The sequence below is a fragment of the Choloepus didactylus genome, chromosome 5 (assembly GCF_015220235.1).
Source record: "Choloepus didactylus isolate mChoDid1 chromosome 5, mChoDid1.pri, whole genome shotgun sequence".
NCBI classification, from domain to species: domain Eukaryota; kingdom Metazoa; phylum Chordata; class Mammalia; order Pilosa; family Megalonychidae; genus Choloepus; species Choloepus didactylus.
Genome location: NC_051311.1, coordinates 162,068,117 through 162,094,108, shown reverse-complemented (window position 1 = coordinate 162,094,108; position 25,992 = coordinate 162,068,117). Strand labels below are relative to the sequence as shown.

Below are 25,992 nucleotides of genomic sequence, written 5' to 3'. Positions count from 1 at the left end.
TGAAGAGTCCATTAAAGACATTCTTCATTACTGTTACAGTGTTGTTGACTTCTTTTACTTCCTTTTGATCCTTTCTTCGAGTTTCCATCTCTCTGCTTGCATTACTCATCTGTTTTTGCATATGTCTACTTTTTCCCCTTGAGCCCTTAGCAAATTAATCATGGTTAATTTAATTTCTCTGGTAATTCCAAAATCTATGTCATATCTGAGTCTGGTTCTGATGCTTGCTTTGTTGCTTTGTTTTGTCAGACTGTGTTTTCCTTGCCTTTTAGCAGGACTTTTAATTTTTTTGTTGAATACCAGCAATGATTTATCGTTAATAAGAACCGAAGTAAAAAGACCTTTTGTGTGAGGTTGTTATGTTTACCTGGTTAGGAGTTTAAAGTTTGCTGTGTCTATAGTGCCAACGCTTCATGTTCTTCTAGTAACTTTTCTTTGCCTTACCTCTTGCCTTCAGGTTTCCCTAAGCACTCCCCCTCATATAGAATCTATGTCTTCCAGCTCTTTTGTCTATAATACACTGTTATTATATCAAGCCATGTTGGTATGCAGGTAAGGTGTAAGAAGAGGAAATGTTCTACAATGTTAAGATTAAATCCCAGAATTTTAATGGCCCTCTGATCCTGAGCTGTGACCTTCTCAAGCATTTATTAGCTTCTCCTACCCCACTACTCTGTTAGGTGAGATAGGAAGGCTAGAGGCAGCTGGAGACGGAGACGTGCCCTTCCCCTATGTGGGATAAGGCTCTGGGAAAGTCTTTTCCCCTGGAGAGTCAGCTTTTTTTATGGAAAATGCTTTGGGAGTATTTCATAATGGCTATTCTTCTCTTCCCCCACCAGAGACATGACAGTATCTTCATTGGATTGTTACTATGAGAATCTGATGTGGTTCCTATATGTAAAACCCCTAAGATTGTGCCTCCCAGGATTTTATCACTCTCAATACACTCCAAACTCAGCCTCATGTAATTGGTCAAATTCACTATTTGTGTTCCTGACAGTTTTTTATTTCAGTGACTTCTGCTCCATGTAAACTAATCTCAGCTGTCAATCTCTGGATTCACCCATCACTCCAGATTTCAGTGGTTTCCCCTGTCATCTCAGGTCTCTGAAAAGTCATTGCAAAGTTTCTTCAACTTTGGTTTTTGTTTTTTGTTTGTTTGCTTTCTTTTTTTTTTTTATTGTTAAGGATGAGATTATTAATTTCCATGTTCTTTACCTGCCTGGGCTGAAACTGGAAGTCCATCAGCTCCTTTATTATACCTTTCCATAACCCTCATGACACTTGGGAAAGGCCATGTAAATTTAATACCTAAGAGAGAAGAATATGATCATGAATAGGTAGAGAACTTAGAAGACTATCAAAAACATCTTTAATTTTCCCTTTGAGTCATTGGGTAACATTCTACTGGCTGCTATGTGTCTGAAAGCCATCTCAGATTCTTCCTGGAATGAAACAAGAACTGAATAAAATATTTGTAATTCTATAAAAATAATACAAAAGGATATAAATATATCTAGGATCTAAGTTATACAAATATATGTCTGAGTATCCTCCAAGAGTGTATGTCTGCTGGAGGAGAGATATGCTAGTAAAGAAAACTAATGGGGTTTGGTAAATATTCTAATACAAAATTCCACAAGAAAACAGGACAGTGAGACATTAATAATGCTAGAGAATCAGAAACTGCTAGAGAAAGGAAGAGAGATTTCATCTTGGCCTTTCAAGACAATTGGGAAATCAGCAAAGACATACCTTATTTTAACTGTTCTTCCTGTACTATTTTTGACTTTAGTAATTTATTTCTTCATCAGCGCTCCAATTTCCTTCCATGCAGCCTAACACAGAGATAATGTTTCTGACCTTCAAATATGCAGTTGGACCCATTGCCTTTCTTGAGTAACAGGTGCTAGAATAGATTAACAGATCAATATCCAGAGTCCAAATACCAAAGCAACTTTGTCTCATGAATCACTGTTTATCCTGTAGAACTGACCAAGTTTTGTAGTCTCATGACACAGTGAAAAATGACAGCACTAAAATCAAGCATTTGTCACAGTTTAGGCTCTGGGAAAGACAGAAATTGTCACTAGTTCAATTTTAGGCCTCTGTCTTCTTTCTTGAGGAACATTGTTACAGTCCCTAGTGGGAATTCTTGCTCCTGCATCCACTCCACTGTACCCTCTAGAGAGTCCCTGTCCTAGTTTGCTAATGCTGCCGGAATGCAAAACACCAGAGATGGATCAGCTTTTATAAAGGGGGGTTTATTTGGTTACATAGTTACAGTCTTAAGGCAATAAAGTGTCCAAGGTAACACATCAGCAATTGGGTACCATCACTGGAGGATGGCCAGTGGTGTCCAGAAAACCTCTGTTAGCTGGGAAGGCATGTGGCTGGCATCTGCTCCGGAATCCTGGTTTCAAAATGGCTTTCTCCCAGGATGTTCCTCTCTAGGCTGCAGTTCCTCAAAAATGTCACTTTTAGTTGAACTAGGGTATTTGTCCTCTCTTAGCTTCTCTGGAACAAGAGTCAGCTTTCAACGGCCATCTTCAAACTGTCGCTCATCTGCAGCTCCTGTGCTTTCTTCAAAGCGTCTCTCTTGGCTGTAGTAGCTTGCTCCTTCTGTCTGGTCTTACATAGTGCACCAGTAATTTAATCCAGACCCACCCAATGGATGGGCCAACACCTCCGTGGAAACTATCCAATCAGAGACATCACCCACAGTTGGGTGGAGCACATCTCCATGGAAACACTCAACGAATTACAATCTAATCAACACTGATAACATCTGCCCACACAAGATTACATCAAAGATAATGGCATTTGGGGGACGCAATACATTCAAACTGGCACAGTCCCCATGTGACTGACTGTTCATGCCCTTCTGGTATTCTTGATCATATAATTATTTTTAATTTTTATAGTTTTAAGTGATTCTTAACAAATATGGCCATATATCAAAGTAAATATATCATCCAATGTAACAAAAAAAATATATTGACACCTGCCTTTGTTCCATAAAGATTAGCATTCAGCCAGGTGTCTTTAGAGCCACTTATAAGAATGAATTCTTTGCAATGGATAATTAATCCTCCAAACCAAAGATCTCTTATTTTATACCACTTACTGAAAAGAAATTGCATTCAACTTTTAATTGCATAAATACTGTAAATACACTTGTGATGGGAGGACGGATGCTCAGACTGACTTAGGGCATGGCACAAGAAACCAGCACATTAGGGTTGTTCAAAAGACAGTGTTTCCATTGCGCTCATGGCTCGGTCAGTTAGGGCCAGCCGCTGTTCTAGATTTTACTGGCTGACAAAGCAGTACACATGAACAAACAAGGAATTTTGGCAACTACTCATGGCTGGTGTCTAGCACAATCCCTCCAAATCTCCATATGGAAAATGCTTAACATATGTTGGATGAGTGAATGAGAGACTTTGGATATAATTCTAAGTTTCAAACATGATGTTATATTTTATGATATTTCAGAAAATGAGAGTGTACATTCTGCTTTTATTCTGATAAGACATCAATGAATTTAAGTGTTTTATTCAAAAGTATTTTGCTAAACAGCAAAAAGTTGATAAGTTATAGGTATGTTCTCTGTCTATAATGCAATCAACAGAAATAAAAATCAGAATAAAATATCACCAGCAAAAAATAAGTTTAAGCCCATGGAAGTGATAAAGGGAAACATCTTACTAAAAACACTTGGAAATGAATATCAAATCTGATATTAAAAATTATTTTGAAATAAAAAACAATCAGAAGGTTTTATATCAAAATGCATTGGATATTAGGGCTACAAAATGCATTGGATACTTGCAAGTCTTAAATGAAGCCTTTAATAATTCTATATTAAATAAGAAATATTGAGAATGGATTAATTAAACATTTTTCTCATGGAATAAGAAAATGGCCAATTAAAGCAGTGGAAGGGAAAATATTAAGAAACAGTTAAGGTAAATTAAAACCACATTAGGGAAAGGATCTATAAATGAAAAAAAATTGGTTATACATAACAAAAAATATACTATGTGATGTGAAATCTGATCATGAAAAGTAGTATTATATATACACAACTACACATACACACACAATAATCATAAAACAGAAAATTAACAAAAAATTCAGAGGCAGTAAATAGTTTTAAGGGAATGTTACATGTAATTTTATTCCAAAATTGAAAATCTACATAAAATTAATGATACATTTTGAAAATATAAATAAACAAAATTGACTAAAAAAGAAATAAAAAGTTTGAATATATCAACAATAGACTAAAATAAAATCTGAATAGACAAATAGCAGCAAGTTAGGATAAACTAAAATCTGTCACTATAAATGTCTAAGCCCAGATATTTTACTAGTGGGTCTTAGCTAACTTTGAGTAATCAATCATCCCTGTGTTACTCGCAAAATTCACAACCTGGAAAATGATGGAGTGCCTCCAAACTCATTTTAAAAGGCTGGATTCACCATATCTATTATAGCAAAACAGGATATCAGAAAAAGAGAAGGAAAGAAAGAAAAAAGAGAGATTAAGAGAGAGAGGATAGATAAATTATTTGGTCACTTGCATGTATAAATTTTGAATATAGTGGCAAAATCCTAAGACACTCAATTATATTGTGGTGCCTAGAAATAACAAATTCAATATCTTTTTACCAGAAAAAAGCAGTTCAAAATATTTAGAAAAATTTGGATTAAAATAATTATGCATACGTTATAGAACACTATGAAGCCATTAAATTGTGTTACCTCTGTGTGTACTTACATGAAAAGATTTTCCTTATATATATTTTACTTGAAAAATACAATATATATATTTCTTCAATTTGCATTTTACATATATATACACACACATATATATGTCGAATGACCACACTCACACTTTGGTTTAAAACATTTCATAGAGAAGAATCTATGTTTATCGTGTATATGTGTGTGTGTATGTCTTTGACTATATTGTACATTTACTGTAAAGTGTGTATATTTGTGTGTATATGTGTATCTGTATGTGTCTGTGTGCATTTCAAAAGGTGTCCCCAAATTATTAACAGTAGTTAACTCTGAGGGTTGAGACAGAGCAATTTTTCACATTTCATTTTACAATTTTATATGATTAGAATTATTGTGATCTTCATCTTTTTATGATTTGTGCTATTTTTCACTTATTTTAAATCTCTATCTTAAATAAATATACTCAAATTTCTCAACAACATGTAATTATATCACAAAATATAAAAATGATTCTATATAGCAATGTGAAATAAAAGATAACATCTGGAGAATGAAAATTATTATTTTGAAATAGAGGGAATTATTTTATTAACATTTTATTGGCAAGCCTTTTTAGCTTGTATTTTTTTCTTGAAATAAAATGAAGGTAGGGAATGAAAAAGAGATAGCACAATGCTTAGGTAATGTAATAATAATTATAAACTAGAAACTTCAAGTGCCTTATATTCATGGAAAGAGAAGAGTACTATGACTGAAAACAGGAAATGAGAAAGTTTAATAAAAGACATGGGCATATGTTTGGACTCAGTAATATAGTCACAAAATACTCACATACTAGGAAAATGTGACTTGATCTATAAACAAACTGTGAGGAATAATATCATTATTACAAATACATTTAAATTTGAGAAGTTAATTCAAATCAACCATTGGCCAAATTTTACAAAATTTTAAATTATGTGACTTGAAATGATGTGATGAAAAATATTCTCAGAGCCCCACTGTATGAGCAACATTTGCAAAAAAAAAATGTGAAATCAAAAAGTATCTGCTGACGTTCATGAAGAACCACATGTATTCAAGGCAGGTGCCCCAAATGAACTGCAAACTGAGTTTACACATATGCACATAACAGAGTTAATTTAGTGAAGAGTACGTCTGCCATTCTTTGCTTGCATCTGTGAACCAAGCTTTACAGCTTCAATGGTTTTATTAATTATAATGTGATTATTTAACATATACCTCAATTATAATCTGAAACCTTTCAATGTCCTATAACAGGAGTCTGCAGCCCATGACCCAAATTTAGCTTGCCATATGTTTTTGTACTAAAGTGTAATTGGAACACAGCCACACCCATTTGTTTATGTATTATCTATGGTCACTTTTGCACTATGATAGTAAAGTTGGGTAGACTATGTGGACTCCAAAATCTAAAATATTTACTATCTGGCCCTTTTACAGAAAATGTTTGCCAACCCCTGCGCAATTGCAATGCCATCCCATTGTTCATTAAGCTGCCATGCTATTGCCACTGACGATAGTGAAAAATGCGCCACCCCCCCACCCCTGCCCAAAGCAATAACTTTGGAATGGAAGCTATATGAGCTAAAATGCCAAGAAGAAGGCCAACCCTATTATTGCATGAGTGGTTAATTTGGAGAAAACTCCTCTGCATATATTAGAGATAATGCTGAAAAAATTAAATAGCATCCTTGAAACAAAACTAGATGTGATGTTTATAATTTATTTAATCTGAAAATGTAGACCTCTATTAAAATTTATTCTTATGGAAAAAAATTAGTCTTGGATCATGCAAGGGATGTCATCCAGGCCAAGGTTCTAGCATATAAATGTAGCTACTCACTTTTAATTGAGCAAATTGTTTTGTGACATTCCCCATATGCTGATGCAAAGTCAGGTGTGCTTCCTGCCACAGCACCCTTATCTCATTATGCAGCTTGTGGTTTGGAAAGCAAAAGACAAGTTTGTTGTTGTTGTTTTGTTTTGTTTTACTTCATTGGATTTACCTTGTAAAATCATACCTGGCATGCTTGCATAAGTATAATTTGATTAAATGCATTGACTTTGATAATTCAAGACTAGAGTCATTTGTGAATGCTGTTTCCTTTTCCTGGAATTCCTTCCCAAACTTCTCCACCTAGAGAAATCTCAAAAGCATTTAGAACAGTTTAGACTTACCTGCTTGGAAGCCTTTGAACAGCCCCATTTCCCAAGGATGGCTCACGGCTTCCTCTTCTGGTATCTCACAGCCTTGCAGAGGTGTTGCCATCCAACACATTTGTCTTCTTTCCTGGACCATATGCACCTGGAGATGTGGACCTGACATTGTCTCTATTTTTCTCGTGGTCTCACACATCTAATGCTTAGGAAATGCTAAATACAAATTTCCTAAAGGAATTATTTTCTGAATATTTCAAATACCTTAGGGGAACATGCCCAATAATGACTTTTATTATTATCCCATCTACAGTGGAAATAATCTTGAAACATGAATCTCAACCATTAATTTATCTGTTCTGTGAGCACATTTGGATGTTTGGACATCTTTAAAAAAATCACTTTGGGGTAGAACACAATTCATTCCATTTTCCCTTAATTATTAAGATATTAATAATTAATAGGAAATTTTGAAACTATGATTTTTTTTTTTTTATTATTCAAGTCCTACCATCCAAAACAAGTGCTATTAAAGCCCTAGTGTGCTTTTTCCTATTCCTTCTTGGAAGTTTAATCATTCACACCCTATGGACTTCGTCTTTTAAGAGTATACATGCCTAAGAAGTAAGAGGGATTTACTGCTTTCACATTAAATAGTAGAAATGTCTAATATATTTCTAATCACTTCAAGTGCTCATGTTGCATTTAGTAAAATATTGTCATCGATTCTTTTTTTCAAGGAGGTTTCTGAGTTGTGGGCTGCAGATTTACATTAGTGTGTTTGTTTTTCAGTGAAGCTGGTTAATTAGTTGTTGTAAGTACACAATGTACCCATAAAAGGGATATTTATTTTTTTATATTGTAACCACAAATCACAGGACAACATTCCTGCCTGCATATCAGGCTTCAATTTCCTTTTTCAGAAAGTATATCCTTTACAAGTTGATTTAGTGAGGGTCTGTTGCTGGTAAACACTGTTATAGTGTATTTGAGAAAGTGCCATTGTTTTAAAATGATGATCTATATGGGGGGAAATTCTTTACTGTCAGTTACAATCTCTTTGTTCCTTAACAATATTTAAAGTATAAGGTAGAATCTCGATATAAGAAAGATACCTTTCTACTTTACTGCTACTGATGAGTATTTGGTTGGTACAATTGTTTTTCCTTTATAGCCAATACTTATTTTCTCTTTCACTGCTCTGGGATCTTTCTCTCTAACATTCCACATATTTACCATGATGTATCCAGGTATGGGCTTTTTTCATTGTTTTCCTTTCTATCCATCATCTTTGGAATTCATTTCGTTCTTTAAATCCATGAATTTTTGTTCTTCATTAATTCTGGATAATTCTCAGCAATGAACATTTCTATTGTTGCCCCAACCACTCTTTATTATTGGAAATCCAATTAGATGCATTTGCATATTCTCAGAATTCTTTATGTCTCTTAATTTCTCCTTCATATTTTTATCTTTTCTTTTTGTGCATTCTATTTCAGGTCAAAGCTTCAGGTCCACCTTTCAGTTCACTAATTCTTTTTCAGATACACCTTATCTGCCACTTAACACATTCATTGTGTGGGGGCATTTCATTTTAATACTATTATTTTCATTTTAGCAGTTGTATTTGGTTAATTTTTCAACATTTTTTTAGTATAGTTTGTAGCCTTTCACATTTTTTTTCATTTTTCAGTTTGTCTTTTATTTCCGTAGACAATTTAAATATAGCTATTTCATATTTTGTATTCTATGCTTCCATTACCCAATCATTCTGTTTTTGTTGGTGCTACCGCAGGGTGACTGTTTCATTATGTGCTTAGTAATTTTGGATTAGGTGCTTTTGTTTCCCTGCAAAGTGTAAGTTGAAGGAACAACCCTTCACAAAGACAGACTGAAATGAAGTTTGTTTCTGCCATGAAACATTATTTGAATTGCTAGGTTTGGCATTTTCTGTATCATACAAGTAATGTAAATTTGATTACCAATCCTTTGGCATCAGAAGCCTATGATTAAAAAATTCCTAGGGAGACTGTTTTTCCCCACTGAAAGCACAGGTTAAGACAGACAAATATCTTTGACACTTTCACTCCCTTTGTTCACTGGCTGGTAGGTGAGTCATTTCTATTCCATTCTCTTCCTGAGGCTGTGGCCAATAGAGGGCTCCAGCTTTACGCCAAGCTTTAGATGCCAATCTCCGCATTGTTAAGCCTAAGGATTTGTAGCTTATCTCCCTCCGAGCTGTTAAAAAGTGGTGTTGATATTGGCAAGCGCATTAAGACAACTATGGTTGCAGTTCCTAGCCATAGCTATTGTTTACAAATGCCTGCTCATGGTTGGTCCCTATGTATCTCCTTAGTTTCTTACAAGTTTAACTATGACCTTGATGTTATGTTTGTTATTTTGTATCCAATGTTTCTAGGTGTTTGGGGGGCATGATGACTTTTTAGATTTTGTACTGTGCTAGTTATGTCTATAACTTCTTTTGAATTAATAAAGATGTCATTACACTATTTAGAGATTATCATTTAAACAGATTCTGTACATAGTACTAAAAGGTATATAGTACTGAAAGGAAAAGTTCCTTTCTCAAACCTATTGAAACCCATGTGTCCCATTCTGCAGAGGAAATGGTTTTCAAATCCTTTAGCTTTTGTATGTTTCTTTACAATTCAAAATAATGTGATAATTCCACCTTGCCTTGACCAATGAATTTTAGAAATCGCCATTGCTCTTCACTTGTAGTAGATACAGATTTGGTTCTCATGCCCCTTATCCATCTTTATCTCCATCTTTAATTCAGATACCCTTTTATCTTTCTCCCAATAAGTAAAATTTTTCAGTAAAATCCAGACACTATTTGCATTATTCTGTGATTGCATTTACACTATTTTACAGATTTTCCCAATGGTCAACTACTGCTTCTTTTTAAAAAATTGTTTTATTTTGAAATAAATAATTATAGAGTCATAGGAAGTTGCAAAGGTAATACAGAGAGCTCCCATGTACCCTTCACCCAGTTTTTCCCATCTAACTATAGTATAATATCAAAACCAGGTGACATTAACACAACATGTGTATAGTTTGATGCCACTTTATCATGTATGAAAATTTTCATAATCACCACCCCAATCAAGATACAGAACTTCCAACATCACGAAGATCTCCTTCCTAAAACCCCTTTATATTCACACCTCCACCATCCCTAATCCCTGGTGACCACTAATCTGTTTTCCATCTCTATAAATTTGTCCTTTTGAATATATTATATTGAAATCATAAATTAGGTGACCTTTTGAGATTAGTAGTTTTCACTCAGAATAATGCCCTTCAGATCCATCCAAGTTATTACAGGCTGGTGGGCGGCTCCACTTTACTTTCCCAACAGCAATGTACAAGAGATCCAGTTTCTCCACATCCTCCGCAGTACTTAGTACTATGGCTAATTTTTTTTTATTTTAGTTTATCTAATTAGTGTGTAATACTATCTCATTATGGATAAAATTTGAATTGTCCTAATGGCTTCTGATGGTACACATCTTTGCATGTGCTTATTTGCCATCTGTATATCCTTTTCAGTGAAATGTCTTTTGTTCATCTTCTAATAGGATTGTTTGATTTTTTAATGTTGATTTATGAAAGTTCTTTATATATTCTGGATGTGTGGTTTGCAAATATTTACTCCCAGTCTGTAGCTTGTCTTTGCATCTTCATCACAGGGTGTTCTGCAGAGTAAAAGTTTGATAAAGGCAATTTGTCAATTTCTTCTAAAGGATCATACTTTTATTGTCATGTCTATGAACTCTTTACCAAGTCCTCAGTCCCAAAGATTTTTCTGCAATATTATCTTCTAACAGTGTTATTTAGTTTTACATATTATATTTAAGTCTATGATGTAGTTTGAGTTAACTTTTGCATATGGTGGGCTGTTTAGGTTGAAGTTCATATTTTTGCCTATGAATATCAAGATACTCCAGCACCATGTGATTAAAAAGCTATCTTTCCTTCATTGATTTATTTCTGAATCTTTGTAAAAAATTGGTTGACCAGGTGACATCATCAAGATGGTGGCATAAGACATCCTCAGGAATGTTTCTCCTTGGAGACAACTGAATAAAAGGGTAAATTCAACTCCCTTGGAACTGTGGAGAATTACAGAGCCTGGAGATAGCTCCATAAATGCTGAATCAAAGGAAAAAAACACCAGAAAAAAGATAAAAAGGTGAGAGGATACTTGGGCTTACCAGTCCGAACACTTCATCATGCTCAGTTCTGTACAGTAGAAAAGGCACACAGCAGCAGTACTCTGGCCAGGCACCTCCTGCTCTGGTTGCTGACCACACAGCAACCCACAGCATTGGCTTAGTATCCCAAGCACATTTAGGCACACAGACCAAAGCCATTTATGCATCGTGAGTGCACACAAACAAAGCAACCCTCTGGTAACAAGAGTGACCCATGACAGGATTATTGGCAAGATGTGAACACTCCCAGCCCATTCCCTAATTGCTGGTGCCTAAATAAAATTCTCATTCCATGGGGTGTGGTCCCTAACACAGAAGTTACTGGAGGCAGATAAAAGAACAGAATAGGGGGAAAATGAACTGCTATAAGGCAGGGTGGAACCAGGACTGAAAGTAGTGAAAAGTTGACCCAGAAAGTGAGAGAGCAATTAAGCAAATAATAGCAGCTAGGATGTGATATTTTCATGAAAACAAAGAGACCAACCAGGAACTCCAGAGGAAGAACAGTGGAAAGGAAATGGTCTCCTGGAGGGGAAACAGTTGTACATAATAGGTCAATCTGAAAAATCACTGTGCATGCCCAGGCAAGAGGTAGCTCCAGAAAGACTTGAGAAAATTTGAACTGCTAAAAATGGGGTGCTTTAATGGTTCAGTATAAACTGGACTAAGTGTTGAGGAAGAAGCTTAACATAAAGCTAATCTAAAATAAAACCCTAGGCAAAAGGAAGAAACTGAATTCCAGTGTTAGCACATGACAATAATCAAATGTCCAGACATAAAGAAAAGATCACAAGATTTACAAAGAAATAGGAGGACATGGTGAATTTAGGGGGACATATTAAAACTTCAGGGGAACTGAAGACACTGAAACAACCAATCAAAGATAGTCAAATTCCTTAAATCAATTCAAGGAATTAAAGTAAAATATGGATAGAAATAAACTGGATTATAAATAGATGAGTGTGTGTTTATATGTATATATATACACACACACATACATACATATACAGCTAAAGAATATTAAGAACACAATGTGTGAACAACAAGAATTATAAAGTTTCAAAAAGAACATAGAAACTATGGGGAATGAAAACACTATAATTTAGATTAATAAGACATTTGAGGCATTTGACAGCAGATTTGAACAGGCCACAGAAAGAACCAGTGAACTAGAAGACAGGACAATCAAAATCATATAGTCAGAAAAACAGAAAGGAATTTTTTAAAGTGAGTAGAGTCTAAGGGACCTGTAAGACAACATGAAACATACCATTATATTACCACTATAAGTGTATGAGAGTCCCCAAAAAAGAAGAGAAAGAAATGAAGGCAAAAAGAATATTTGAGGAAATAATAGTCCCAAATTTCTCAATTCTTAAGAAAGACATAAATATACATGTCCACAAAAAGCAACAAACTCCAAAGAAAATAAACCCTAATAGACCTACTCCATGACACACACTAATCAAAATGTCAAATACAAAGATAAAGAGAGATTTCTAGAAAATAGCAAGAGAAGTGTGATTAGTCACATACAAGCAATCCTCAACAAGACTAGGTGTCAATTTCTCTTCAGAAACTGCATGGGTTCATCACCAAGAGATCTATATTACAAGAAATGCTAAAGGGAGTTCTTTGGATTGAAAAGGAAGAACAGCAGATAGTAGCTTTGAGCAGTATGACGTGAAGATCTCCAGTAAAGATAATTACGTTGGTAAATGCAAAACCTAGTAGTAAGGTGTCTTCAGTGTATAACTCTCTACTCTTTATTTCCTATATGATTTAGAACACAATTGAAGAAGAAATAATCCCACTTCCCTGTAATGGAATAAAGTGAAAATATAAAAGGAATTTTGTGGCTAAAATACAAGAGGAAGTGTGTAGCAAAAATAACCTAAAGAGGGCAATAGGAAGTATAGGTGTAGAGATTGTATAAGCTACTGACATTAAATTTTTATCTGTCTTATTCAGAGTTCTCTAGGGAAATATAACTGACTGGAGATATCTGTAAATATTATGAGATTTATAAAAATTGCCTAATGTACTGTGGGGAGGCAAAGTCCAAATTTGATAGGGCAGGCTGCAAGCTGGGAACTGTGCCAAAGGCTTTTGTTGATTTCCTCAGGAGAACCTGGCTATCTGAAGTGGAGATGGAAATTCTCTCTTCTGCCTGCTGTAATCATCACTTCTCCTTTTAAAGCATTCAACTGGCTGGATGAGATGTCTGTCATTGTTAAAGATAATCTCTCCATTGATTTTAGATGTAACCAGCCATAGATGTAACTAAATTACTGATGATTTAATTCCACAAAATGTGGACACACTAATGATCAGACCAGTGCTTGCTTAACCAAGTAACTGAACATCGCCTGGTCAAGTTGACATATGAACTTAACCACCACATTATCTTTATGAGCTAGTAGGTTGTGGACATTGGTTGTTTAATACAAACCCCAGAATAACCACAAAATGTATTCAGAGTATGTGCAGGAAGATAAACGAGAAACAGATCAGTTACATTATGAAAGATCAACTCTACAGAAAAGGAGGTTGAAATAATTTAAAAGAGAAACAAAAAAAGATATGACATATAAGAATCAAAGGAAAAAATTGTTGAAGTAAGTCTTACTTTATCAGCTCTTACACTGAGTGTAAATGGATTAAGTTCCCCAGGTAAATATTACAGATTGACAGAACAGATAAAAAAGCACAATCCAAATATATGATGTTTACAAGAAACTTGCCTTAGACCCCAAAACACATTTAAGTGAAAGGACTTAAAAAAATTTTCCATGCAGATAGTAACCAAAGAAAGCTGGGGTAGCTATACCAATATTGGACAAAATAGACATAAATCAAAAACTTACAAGAAACAGAGAAAGACACTACTTATTAATGAAAGGATCAATACACCAAGAAGAAATAACAATCATAAACATGTATACACCTAAGCACAGTCCCCCAAAATACATGAGGCAAACATTGAAAAAACTTAAGGGAGAAATGAACACCTTTACATTAGCAGTTAGAGACTTATGCACCACTTACTTCAATGCATAGAACATCTAGACAGAAGATCAATAAGGAAATGGAGAACTAATACAATAAATGAACCAGACCTAACATACATATAAAGAACACTGCACCTGCAAACAGAAGAATACATGCAGTTCTCATGTGCACATGTATCATTCTCCACGACAGACCACATGTTAGGTCAAAGAATGAATCTTAATAAAATTAAAGATTGAAACTAATCAAAGCATCTCCTCTGAACACAGTGGAATGAAGCTACTAATCAACAACAGAGGGGAAACTGGAAAATCCACAAATATATGGATATTAAACAATACATTCTTAAACAATGAATGGGTAAAAGAATAAATCATAAAGAAAATTGGGAATTATCTTGAGACAAGTGAAAATGAGAATACAATTTTTCAAAACTTTTAAGACATAGCAAAGGCAATGCTACAAGGGAAATTTATAGAGCAAAGGCTTACATTAGAAAAGAAGAAAGAGCTCAAATAAGAGACCTTACCACGCACATGAAAGAACAAGTAAAAAAACAGCAAACTAAACCCAAGCAAGCAGAAGGATGGAAATAGATAATTTAAAAAAACAATACAGAGAATCAACAGAATAAAAATTGGTCTTTGAAAAGATCAATAAAATTGACAAAACTTTGACTAGACAGAAGAAGAGAGAACATGCAAATAGTTAAAATCAAGAATGAAAGGGAAAACATTACTAGTGATACCACAGAAATTAAAAAGATCAAAGAGGATACTATGAACAACTGTATGCCAACAGATGAAACGGACAAATTACTAGAAAGACAACACTATCTACACTGATTCCAGAAGAAATATAATATATCAAAAGACCAATAAGAGGTAAAGAGATTGAATAAATAATCAAAATCCTCTCAACAAAGTAAAATCCAGGACCAGAGAACTTCACTGGTGAATTTTACCAAGCATTTTGATATACAGATCCAAAAAACATTAACAGCAATAAAGCTCGTACTCTTACAAAAAAATGAAGAAGTGATATTTACCAATTCATTCTATGAGATCAGCATCACACTAATACTGAAACCAGACAAATATATCACAAAAAAGAAAATTACTGACCAATATTCCTCATAACAGAGATGCAAGGAACTTCAACAAAATTCTAGCAAACTTAGCTCAACAGCACATGCATATTAAAAAACTTATACATGATAATAAGTGGGATTTTCCCAGGTATGCAATAGTCATTCAATGTAAGAAAATTAATTAATGTAAGACACCACATTAACAGAAAGAAGTAAGAAAACACATGATCATCTCAATTGACATAGACAAGGCATTTGACAAATTCATCATGCCTTCCAGGTAAATACACTCAGAAAACTCGTAATGGAAGAAAACATCCTCAATATGATAATGAACAAATATGAAAAACTCACAGATAACATAATACTCAATGGTGAAAGACTGAAAGCTTTCCCCCTAAGATTAGGAAGAAGTCAAGGATGTCCACTGTCACCACTGCTGTTCAGCACTGTACTGGAAGTTCTAACCATAGCAATTAGGCAAGAAAAAGGAATAAGATGTGTCCAGATAAGAAAGGAAGAAGTAAAACTCTCCCTTTTTGCAGATGACATGATCCTATAAACAGAGAATCCAAAAAACTCCACAATAAATCTACTAGAGATAATAAACAAATTCTGGAAAGTGGCAGGTACAAGACCAATATGGAAAAATCAGTGGTGTATCTATGTACTAGATATGAACAAATTGAAGGAAAAATCATGAAAAAATTCCATTTACATTATCAAATAAAATACTCAAATATTTAGGAATAGTTTTTATTTTACCAAGTATGTATATGAAAACTACAAAATATTGCTAAATGAAATTAAAGAAGAACTAACTAAACGGAATGATATTCTCTGTTTATAGATTGGAAGACTAAATAGAGTTAATATGTCAATTGTACCCATAGTGGTGCACAATGCAATTCCAATCAAAATTTGAACAGACATCTGCAAAAATGGAAAAACCAATCATCAAATTCATATAGAAGGGTGAGCGGCCATAGACGTAAATATAAGAATGAAAACTATAAAACTTCAAGAAGAAATCATAGATAAAGATCTTCAGGACCTTGTGTTAGACAGTAGTTTCTTAGACATTACCTAAAACACAAGCAACAGAGGTGACATCATCAACATGGTGACATAAACATCCCTTGAAAAAGCCTCCTCAGAGACTTAGCATATAAAAGGAAAACTTCCACTTACTTGAACTCTGGAGGATGGTAGAGACAGGAGAATGACTTCACAAATGCTGAATCAAAGAAACAGAAAAATCTCAGGTAGGAGAAGTCCATCCCAGACCACAAGTCAGTTCTATTTCCCCTCCACTGTGGTCAGTCCAGTGCAGCTTGAGAGGCACACAGAGGCAGCACAGCCTCTACAGAAATTGTAGAATGAGTTGGAACTCCATGCATATCCAGGCATAAGGACCTAAGTCAGCAGAGACTGAGGGCAGAACACAAGTCACTGAGGAATGCTGCACACAAAAGCCCTCAGGCAAAAAACAAAAAGAGAGATTGCCATAGAAAGGGTGGTAAGAAATGTGACCAATACAGTTTCAGTCGGCTGGATCACCTAAAGGCAAAACAGACTTTTATGAAGTGACCCGTCTTTCTGGATTGATCCCCATCAGTATACACTAACAAGGAAGAAATTGGAGGCAGAAAACCCTCATGAGAATAAAAAGGGGAGGCATTAACCAAACTGTTGTAAGATAGGACAGGTCCAAGAATTGAAAAGTGTAAGGAAAATGGGGCACTGAGTGAGGGAGAGAATTTAAACAAATAAAAGGAGCTGGGGAGAAAAGTGTGCACAAAAACAAACAGAACAGTTCAAAATTTCCAGAGAAAGAACAGGCAAAAGGAAGCTCTCTCCTGAAGGCAAAACAATTGCACAAAAGGTGCAGTCTTAAAAATTGCACCACGTATCCAGGGCAAGAATCAAATGAAGAAGAGATGAAAAAATCTGAATGGTTAATCACAAGATATTCTAAAGGTCTAGAATAAGTTAGACCAAGCATTAAGAGCCTTAACACATATCAAATCAATAAAAAACCCAAAATAAGAGGGAGAAAAGGACCTTAGAGTCAACCAGACAAGGTAATCAGATGCCTAGACATCAAAAAAATATCACAAGCCATGCTAAGAAATAAGAAGATATGACTCAAGCAAGGGAACAAATTAAAACTTCAGAGGAAACTCAGAAGTTGGAACAACTAATCAAAGAGGTTCAAAAAGATCTAAATAATTCAAGTAGAGGAAAGAAAATATGCATAAAGAGGTGAAGAATATTAAGAAGACAATGTGTGAGCATAAAGAAGAATTTGAAAGTATAAAAAGAAACATAAGAAAAATTATGGTGTTGAAAGACAAAATAGTAGAGACTAAAATTGCACTAGAAGCATATAACAGCAGATTTAAACAGGCAGAAGAAAGAATCAGTGAGCTAGAAAACAAGACAATCAAAATTGTACAGTCAAAAGAACATATAGAGAAAATAATAGAAAAAATGGAGCAGTGTCTCGGAGATTTGGATGACAGCACAAAGTGCGCAAATATTTGTGTCATGGGTGTCCCAGAGGGAGTAGAGAAGGGAAGGAGGGCAGAAAGAATATTTGAGGATATAATGGCACAAAACTCCCTAACTCTTATGAAAGACATAAATATACATATCCAAGAAACAGAATGTACTCCAAACAAAAAAAATCCTAACAGACCTACTCTGAGACAGGTACTAATCAGATTGTCAAATGCAAAAGGTAAAGAGAATTCTGAAAGCAGCAAAAGAAAACAACTATTTGCATACAAGGGATCCTCTATAAAACTAAGCCCTGATTTCTCATCAGAAACCATGGAGGATAGAAGGCTGTGGTATGATATATTTAGGTATTGAAAGAGAAAAACTGCCAGCCCAAAACTCTTTCTCCATCAAAATTGTCCTTCAAAATGAGGGAGAGTTTAAAGTACTTAAAGATAAACAGAAACTGAGAAAGTTTGTCAATAAGATGTCTACTTTACAAGAATTACTAAAGGTAGCTCTTCAGGATGAAAGGAAAAGACAGGAGAGTGTGGCTTGGAGTAGTTTGAAGAAAATAAGATTATCAGTAAGGGTAACTAAAAGGGTAAATACAAAACCCAACAGTACTGGATCTCCTCAATATGCAACTCTATTCTTTAATTCATATATGAATCAGAATACAATTGAAGAAGAAAAAGGCATATTTCCTGATAATGGATGTGCAAAATATAAAGTGGTGAAGTGGGATGAAAACAATATAAAGAGGGGAAACAGAGAGATATGGGAGCAGAGATCATGTATTCTGTTGAAGCTCTGTTGGTATCTTTTCAAATTGGTAGATTATAGATGTAAGTATAATGATATAAATGCCAGGATAACAATAAAGAAATTATCTTAAGAATATACAGAAAGAGAAATGAGAAAGGGATCAGTCAGATACATCATAAAAGATCAAATAAACAGCCAAAGAGGTTGCAGTAAAGAAAAAGAGCAAAAAAAGAAAAAAGATACAACATATAAAAACCAATGGACAAAATGGCTGAAGTAAGTACTGCATTTACACTGAAAATTAATAGGTTAAACTCCCCAATCAAAAGACACAGTTTGAAAGAATGGGTAAAAAAGCATGATTTAACTATATGTTATATACAAGAGACATACCTTAGACCCAAGGACAAAAACAAGTTTGAAAATGAAAGGATGGAAAAAGATATTCCATGAAATAGTAATCAAAAAGGAGCTAGGGTAGCTATATTAATATCAGACAAAATAGATATTAAGTCAAAAGCTGATATAAAGACAAAGAAGGACACTACATATTAATAAAAGGAACAATCCACCAAGAAGAAATAACTATCATAGTTATTTATGCACCTAACCACGTTGTCCCAAAATACACAAGGCAAACACTGGCAAAACTGAAGGGAGAAATAGACACTTCTAAAATAATAGTTGGAGACTTCAGTACACCATCCTCATCAATGGATATAACCTAAATGAACTAGACTTAGACATACACAGAAAACTGCACCTCAAACAGCAGGATATATATTCTTCTCAAGTGCTTATAGATCATTTTCCAGGAAAGTCCACATACTGAGTCACAAAACAAGTCTCAATAAATTTGCAAATATTGAAATCATACAAGGTAACTTCTCTGACCAAAATGGAATGAAGCTGGGAATCAAGAACAGATGGAGAACTGGAAAATTCGCAAATATATGAAAGTTAAATAGCACTCTTTTAAACAATCAGTAGGTGAAAGAAGACACTTCAATGGAAATGAATAAATATCTTGAGATGAATGAAAACAAGAACCCAACATATTGAAATATATGAGATGCAGCTAAAACTGCGCTGAGAGGGAATTTATAGCCCCAAATGCTTACATTAGAAAATAATGAGCTAAAATAAGAGACCTAACTGAACATTGAGAAACTAGAAAAAAGAACAGCAAGTTAACCTAAAGCAAGTGGAAGGCAAGAAATAACAAAGATTAGAACCAAAATAAATGAAATCAAGGATTTAAAAAAAAACAGTTGAGAGAATTAACAAAACAGAAAGTTAGTTCTTGGAAAGATCAATACAGTTGACAAACCCTTAGCTAAATTGACAAATAAAAATAGACCGAGAAGACACAAATAAAATCAGAATTGAGAGGGTGTGCATTACCACTGGCACCACAAAAATAAAAAGGACCATAAGAGGCTACTATGACTCAACTGTATGCCAACAAATTAGAAAACCCAGATGAAATGGACAAATTCCTAGAAACACATGAACAACCTACACTGATTCTACAAGAGTTAGAAGACCCCAACAGACCAATAACAAGCAAAGAGATTGAAACAGTCATCAAAAACCTCCCAAAAAAGAAAAGCCCCAGGACCAGATGGATTCATATGTCAATTGTACCAAACTTCCTAGGAAGCATTAATGCCAATCTTGCTCAAAATCTTCCAAAAAATTGAAGAAGAGGCAACACCACCTAACTCATTCTATGAAACCAACCTCACCCTAACACTGAAGCCAGATAAAGATACTACAAGAAAAGAAAATTACAGACCAATATCTCATATGAATATAGTTGCAAAAATCTTCAACAAAATATTTTCAAATCAAATCCAACAGCGCATCAAAGAATTATATACCATGAACAAATGGGTTTTATCCCAGGTGTCCAAGGATAGCTCAACATAAGAAAATAAATTAATGTAATATGTCACATCAACAAAATGCAGGGATAAAACCACATGATCATCTCAATTGATGCAGAAAAAGCATTTGACAAAATTCAGCACCATTTCTTATAAAGACAATTAGAATAATAGGAACAGAAGGAAACTTTCTCAATATGATAAAGGGCATATATGAAATATCCACAACTAACATCATACTCAATGGTGAAAGATTGAAAATTTTATCTCTAATAACTGGAACAAGACAAGGAAGTCCACTGTCACCACTGATTCAACCTTGTTCTAGAAGTTCTAGTCAGAACAATTAGGCAAGAAAAAGAAGTAACAAGGCCTATGAATTAGAAGAGAAGAAGTAGAACTTTCACTATTTGCAGATGACATGATCTATATAGAGGAAGTCCCAAATAAGTGACAACAAAGCTACTGGAGCTAATAAATGAATTCAGCAAAGTGGTGGGGTACAAAACCAACATGCAAAAGTCAGTAATGTTTCTGTGCACAAGCAATGAACAATCAGAAGAGGAATTACCATTCACCATAGCAACTACAAGAATCAAATACCTAGGAATAAATCTAGCCAAGGATGTAAGGAGAAGACTACAAAATATTGCCAATGGAGACCTAAATAAATGTTAGAACATTCTATTTTCTTGGATTGGAAGACTAAATATCATTAAGATTTCAATTCTATCCAAAATTATTTACAGATTGAATGCAATCCCAATCAAAATTCCAATAACCTACTTTGAAGAAATAGAAAACCCAATTATCAAATTTATTTGGAACATCAAAATTATTTGGAAGGGTAAGAGCCCTGTATAGACAAAAATTTCTTGAAAAAGAAGAATGATGTTGGAGGACATTATTCCTTAAATTATACTGCATGACTATACTATCTGACTTTAAATTATATTACAAAGTTATAGTGGTACAAACAGCAAGGTTCTGCCACAAGGATTGGTAAAACAACCAATGAAATCTAACTGGGAGTTTAGAAATAGACCCACGCACCAATGGCCACTTAATTTTTGACAAGGCAAACAGACATTTGCACACCAATGTTCATAGCAGTGTTATTCACAATTGACAAAAGATGGAAGCAACCCAAGTGTCCATCAACTGATGAACGGATAAACAAAATGTAGTGTATATATATAATGGACTATTATTAAGCCATAAAAGGCAACGTGGATGGACCTTTAAGACAACATGTTGAGTGTCTTAAAAGGACACAAAAGGACAAATAATGCATGAGCTCACTGATGTGAAATAATTAGAATAATCAATTTCATAGAGTCAGGAACCAGAATACAGATTACTAGGAGCCAGGGTAGGGATAAAGAATGTGAAGCTAATACATAATAAATTGTATAGAGTTTCTATTTGGGATGATGAAGAAGTTTGGGTAATGGATGGTGGTGATGGTAGGACAAAATTGTGAATGTAATTTATAGCACCAAACTATATATATATATATGAGAATACATACATTATTAGAATAAAATTTAAAGCACTATCCATAGGACAGTACAACACAAACAGTGAATCCTAGAGTAATCTATGAACTGCAGCTAATAGTACCATTATAAAAATGTTCTTTCATCAACTGGAACAAATGTACCACACTAATGAAAGGTTTTAATATTAAGGTAGTATAAGGAAATTGTATTTTATGCATGATTTTTCTGTAAACTACAACTTTAAGAAAAAAAGGGAAAATGTTCTGACGTGTGACACAACATGGATGAAACTTGACTACATCATGTTAATGAAATAAACCAGACACAAAAGGACAAATGCTCTATGACCTCACTTATATGAAATCAGCAGGACATACATATTCATACAGTCAGAAACAAGAATTCAGGTTACCAGGGGCTGGGTAGAGGAAGAGAATGGGGAGTTAATTTTTAATTTTTATGGAGTTCCTTTTTGGGGTGATGGAAAGGTTTTGGCGATGGATGATGGAATGGAGGTACACATTTGCATATATAATTAACACCTTTGAAATTTATATTTGAAAAGGGATAAAAAGGGAAATTTTATGTTGTATATAATTTACCACCCACCCACACACACACACATTCACACACACAATCCATAGAACTGTAAAACCTGGAGTGAACCCTAATATAAACAGTGGGCTAAAATTAATAGCATAATTATAGTAATACTGTTCATTAATTGTAACAATGTTACCACAGTAATACAAAATGTTAATAGGGAAAACTATGTGTGTTAAAGGGGTTTATATAGGAACTCTAAACTTTCTGCTTGATTTTTCTGTAAACCTACAACTGCTCTAATTTTTTTTTTAATTGGTAGACCATACTTATGTGGAAGTATTTCTAGATTCTCTATTCTGTTCCATTGATCCATTTGTCTATCATTCTGCCACACAGTCTTGATTATTACAGTCTATAATAAGTCTAGAAATCAGATAGACTGATTCCTCCCACTTTATTCTTTTTCAAAATTGTTCCAGCTCTTATAGTTCCTTTGGCTTTCTAAGTAAATTTTAGAATAATCATGTCTATAATCTACAAAAATTCTTGCTAGGATGATGTCAAAGTACATTCCAATTTTGAAGAAATTAGCATCTTTACTGTGTTGAGTCTTCCAATCCATAAACACAGAATATCCCTCCATTTATTTGTATCTTCTCTCATCTCTTTCATCAATGTTTTGTAGTAATCAGCATGCAAATCTTTGCATGTTTTGTTAGATTTACACCTAAATTTTTCAGGTTTTTTTGAACAAGTTGTGAAATGGCATTGTGTTTTTATTTTTATTTTCATTTCCATGTGCTAATTTCTAGAGTATAGAAATATAATTAATTTCTTTATGTCAAACTTGTATCTTGCAATCTTGCTGAACTAACTCATTAGACTGAGGAGAAATTTACAGATTCCTTGAGATTTTTAATGTAGATAATCTGCAAGTAAAGACAGTTTTAGGTCTTCCTTTCTGATCTGTGATTTTTTTTCTTTTATCCCACCCTATTTAAGTTGGCCAGGACACCCAGTATTACGTTGAATAGCAATGGTGAAAGTGGACATCCAATCTTAGAGGAATAGCATTCACCCTTTCACTACTAAGTATGATGCTAGCTAGAAATTTTTGATTGCCTTTTTCATTTTATTTTTTGTAGATGCCCTTTAAAAGTTGAAGAAGTTGACTTCTATTCCTAGTTTGCTGAAAGTTTTTATCATGAATGAATGTTGACTTTTGTCAAAAACTTTTTCTGCCTCTATTGATATGATCGTGTGTTTTTTCTTCTTTAGATGTTTAAAAGATGTATTGCATTGATTGTTTTTAAAATATTGAACCAGCCTTGAATTTCTGAGAAAAACTCCATTGGTCATGGTGTACCATTTTTTTGATATATTGCTGGATTTGGTTTGCACATTTTTACATTAAGTTTTGCTATCGGGGTAATTCAGGCAAAATAAAATGCACCAGGAAGTATTCCCTCTTATTCTATTATATATTATATATTATATATTATATATTATATATAGCACAGTATTGGTCTTATTTTTCTTTAAAAGTTTGATTGAATCCCCCAGTGAAAGCATCTACAAATTCAATTTATTTTGTAGCTATATGACTACTCAGATTATCTATTTCATATTAGGTAAATTTTAGCAGTCTGTAGCTTTTGAATAATTGGTCAAAAGAAAGACATACAAGGGCATATTGTTGTCTCAAAATGGAAACACCCTCAGAAACTTTTGCTAAAAGTCTAAATTAAACTTAGCTTACTTTAACATAAGTATATAGTGTTTACCTTAAGAGGGGTTCTCTAATTATACTTACTATCACATTTTTATGCTTTATTTGGAGTCATTGGCAAACTGCTATATGCCATAAGAAGAGACCAGGATGTTGCTGGAATCTGGGAAATATTTTAAACATGATATTAAATATTTAAGTATGATAGAAGTCTTTCAAGAGAAATGGTTTACTACATAATACCAGGCAGTAAAAGAAAAAAAAAAGCATCAGTTCAATATAAGGAGGATTTTCTATCATTTGGAACTCTTCTAGTTTAAAATAATGCACTCTGGGGTAGAGTTTAAGCAGGGGCTACATAACTACCCACCAGGGAGATTGGAAATATCTACACTGTGTGGCTCCCAGATACCAGATTCTCTTACATTATCAAAGTTAAACTTGTACATTGGTGCTATAAAGTAGGCCACCTTAATACCATGTTGCTTTAAAATTTAAACACCCTCAGAACACTATTCTTCTTGCTGAAAATATCAGTAATCTCCTTCAAAGGATAGCTTGACTTTACTAGATTTTTTTCAAGCCTTCAGAAGCTTTGTAAACTTTTCATTTATTGTTTATTTTGCATTATTTTTATTTAAGCACAAAAGGGCAAAGAACCTAAATTTTTCTTTAATGTTTAGGACCATATCCCACTAAATCACAGATACCCAGTATGTCTGAGCAAACGTTTACCTTCCAGAGCCAGCCTAAATAAATTAAAAACAACACTCACAAACATTTCTTTGCAGATGATCGCTGAGGCTCTCTCTCCTGAAGTTTTCATCCTAATCTTAAAAATTTGCTGTCCTAAATTGAGTAAAGTCATGACTATAATCTTATTATCTGTTCCTCTTCATATACATCATAAATGCCAACTGATAATTGATCCTAGAAAAATCAGTTTTTTGTGATAACATGCAATGTGTTTTTAATTAATGAACTTACTTGATTCTGGCAGACTAGAAGCATCTTATAGTCACATGCTGGGGTGTTTCGTGCAGAGTCCTGTCCCTGCATGCTGAGCCCTGGAGCGAAAGAAAAATCTCCCATAATTGACTTTTTTGCTTAACTAGCCTCCTTATTAAGAACCAAGCCATCAGTCACGCTGGATAAGCCTATCAAGATATAACAGTTGCCAGAAGATGATGAAATAGTTTGGTGAAAGCAATGACCAGTGTTGCTATAATAGCTTGTGGTTCATCTCCTGTGTGGAGGAGGGGGGTATGTCATTGTTGATTGCTCAATATCCCTGTGTAAATGTGACTGTCATCTAAATGGAGAGGTAGAAAAGAGGGTTTTTGTTTATTTGATTTTTTGTTTGTTTTGTTTTGAAGCTGAAGAGCAGTCTCACTTGGGGGAGAGTGGGAAGTCTCCTGGGTTTGAAGACAGTGGTCACTGGGGTTAAGTCACTTCCTTTTTCCCTGGTTCCAAAACTTGGTACAAATCATCAGTCCCTTGGAGACTTTCTTTCCTCCCATATAAAATGAGGATAAGAGCATCTACTTCATGATGGCCACAAGAGAAAGCATTGAAAGCACACTATAGACTATAAGGATAAAGATATTGTTATTCTTTCTTAAAATGATGATTGTTTCATCCTTACAGAAACTTCCAGTAATTATTACTAAAAAAGAGATGAAGTTATGGAATTCTTCTTCTTTTTTTAATCCCTGAATTTCAGATTTTAGTTCATAAACCTACTCAACAAAGGCCCTTTTTTTTTACTGAGCATCGCCAA

General features: G+C 34.2%; 1 long non-coding RNA gene across 1 annotated transcript in view; it reads right to left on the bottom strand.

The window, feature by feature from the left end:
- The window catches only part of LOC119535045, a 79,648-nt gene extending 54,388 nt beyond the window's left edge, over positions 1 to 25,260 (bottom strand). Inside the window, exon 1 of the long non-coding RNA XR_005217152.1 lies at positions 25,200 to 25,260. This is a non-coding gene — a long non-coding RNA (uncharacterized LOC119535045). The remainder of the gene's footprint in view (positions 1 to 25,199) is intronic.
- Between the last annotated feature and the right edge of the window lie 732 nt (positions 25,261 to 25,992).